This window comes from Gracilinanus agilis, chromosome 3 (assembly GCF_016433145.1).
Source record: "Gracilinanus agilis isolate LMUSP501 chromosome 3, AgileGrace, whole genome shotgun sequence".
Lineage (NCBI taxonomy): Eukaryota > Metazoa > Chordata > Mammalia > Didelphimorphia > Didelphidae > Gracilinanus > Gracilinanus agilis.
Window position 1 is genome coordinate 230983951 of NC_058132.1, and position 2863 is coordinate 230986813.

Here is a 2863-nt window from a genome sequence, read left to right on the forward strand (position 1 = left end):
TCTCTTCAAACTTCCCATAACTCCATACATGCTTCCTTTTTCTCAGCTGAGAGTCCTGTCTCTTACTGTACTGAGAAAAAGAAGGCCATTCTCCATAAGCCACCTCTTTACCCCTTCTCTTCATCTCAGAATTTTTTTATATCATTCCTCATATTTTCCTCCTTTCCCTCAGTCTCTGACCATTCTCCTTGTCAAGACCAGTTCCTCTATATATGACCCCTGATCTTATTCCTTTCTGTCTTCTCAGCAAAATACAACTTCAATTATTCCATCTTTTACCCAATTCTTCAGTCTCTCCCTATCTGTTTCCTTTCTATACTGCTTTTAAACCTGTTCAAGCATGCCCAAAATCTTAAAAAATCTTCACTAAATCCTACCATCCCCTCAAAGCTATCATCTTATATCTTTCTTCCCCTTTTCTGCAAAACTCCTAGAAAAATGTCTCCACAATCTGGCTGTCAGTTTCAGCATTCAATTGGGACTAATTGCTCCAAAGTTGCCAATGATCTTTAATTGCAAAACTGAATGGTCTTTTTCTAGTCCTCATCTTCCTTCAACTTATCTGCTGAATTTGAAACTGATGACCACCCTCTCCTCTCTGTAATTTGTTATACTATTCTGTCTCATGGTTTTCCTTCTACCTCTCTGATCAGTCCTCAGTTTTCTTTGCAAATTCATTATTTAGATCCAGAAATTGCCCTTAACTGAGGGCGTTTCCTAAGGCTCTTTCCTAGTCTCCCTAGTGTTTTCACTATCCTCTCTCTCTCAGAGACCTCAGCTCTCATGAGTTGTTGATTCCTTGATGCAGATATTGAGGCCCAAAATGTACCAAGCTTCAATACCACATAAATTACCTGTTGGAAATTTCCAAATGGTATTCCCAGAAATATTCCAAACTCAACATGTTCAAAACAGAATTCATTAACTTTTGCCCAAACATATTCCTCTTCTAAACTTCTGTATAGTTCTTCCATTCTACTAGATTTGTTTCTCATAGTTGCCAAATCTTGCTGTTTTGACCTTCAAGTCTCTCACACACAACCCTTTTCTGTCTACCTACAATATTATTTTAGACTTTTATCACCTCTTACCTAGATCATTCCCATATAATCCTAATTGATCTCAAGTTTTTCCCCTCACTTCAGCCCACTTTCAAGTCAACAAGGACTTATTAAGTACCTGCTATATATGCCATGCATTGTGCTAATCACCAAACAAAGAAAAGAAAAACAAAATTCTTGCTTGTGAAGAGTTGTTCGTAGTCTAACAGGGGAAGCAACATGCACACAACTACGCACAAATAAGATAAATGTAAAATGAACTGGAGGCCATCAACAGACTCTCAGACCTCCACACAGCTGTCAAAGTGAATTTTCTTTAGCACATCTAACAATGTTACTCCCCAACTCAGTAAACTTCAATGGTTTCCTATTACCTCCTGAGTCAAATATAAGCTTCTATAGTTAGCTTTTAAAGCTTTGTCACAACTTATTTTTTGAATCTTATTTTATGTTATTCCTCCACCCTGCATTGATTAAGTCAGACTTTTCTCTGTTCATCATAGGGGACACTCTATCACTGTCTTGCCTTTGTACTGGCTGTTCTCTGTCCCTAGAACAGACTCTTATCTTCACCTTCATCTCATAGTCCCTCTATATCTTGTGAGTTTCAAGATTAATATCTAATATTCTAAGTATTATATTTAATAATAGGATTTATTAATAACTAACATAAAAAGCTGCAGCAAAAAGCCACCTTCCTCAGCCCTGCACATGGATAAAAATAGAGGAAGTACTTACAACAAACTACATACTAAACGTGACCATGCAATGTGGTGAAGAGATCAAAAGGAATTCTGGGAAATACTAAAGGACTTCTGGGGGATGAAGTCCAAGGGTTCAAGAATTTCTAACTATACAATCTTCAATATGTTTTGCTTGAATTGAGAGCATGTTTTCTTTTAATGTGACTGCTTTTTCCTTTTTTCTTCTAGATAATCCAATTACTTCTATGTATTTCCAATCCCAATCAGTTGTCCTCTCTTTTCTTTATTGATGAGACTTGGGCCACGGATTCAAGTTTTTCTGTTTTACTAATTATTTCTGCTGTACAAGTCATAAATTCAACTTTCATAACTCTCATTTCTCAGAAATAGTGGGCTGTGGTTCCATATTCTCAAATTCCATAGGGTCTTTTGTCTCATCAAATACTTAGTCATTTTCCTTTGTTCTTCAGTATTTATTCACAGAGGTCTAAACTCATTTACTAGATCTGAAGGCCATATTTCCTTTAACTGTCAATGTTTTTCCCTATTGATTTATCTTCTTATTCTAAAGGTCCCTGAGTTTTCTTCCTCCTGAGATCTCTAGTAATTTAATTTCTTTTTCCCTTTCACTTTCAGACTTCCTTCCCACCTTTGATGGTGATTTAAGTAGGGGTTGGATCTCAAAACATCTCAGTCTCCTTCCATACTGGGCAATTAACAGTTCACTATTTTAGGTTCTTACCCCATTTGCCTTTTGGAAAGGCAGAAATGGCCCTAGCTAAATGCTGTGTTCTTTTACTTAGGTTTAGTACCCCAAAACACACACACACACACACACACACACACACACACACACATACACATTAAGTGCCTTGTCCTGTCCTCTCTGATCCTCAGTTCCCTCACTCAGAAGGTCAGAGCTCTTCAATATTGGTGCTTCTGCATCCAGGATTGGTCTCTGCAGTTTATATCTCTGAGGGTCATGGGGGTAGGGGAGAAGTTTGTGGGGTTGAGCTCTTGTTTAAGCCCAGATTCATGTCCTGCCCAAGTCCCTATGTTCTTCTGCTCTTCTGTAGAGATCTTCTGCAGGATAGAATA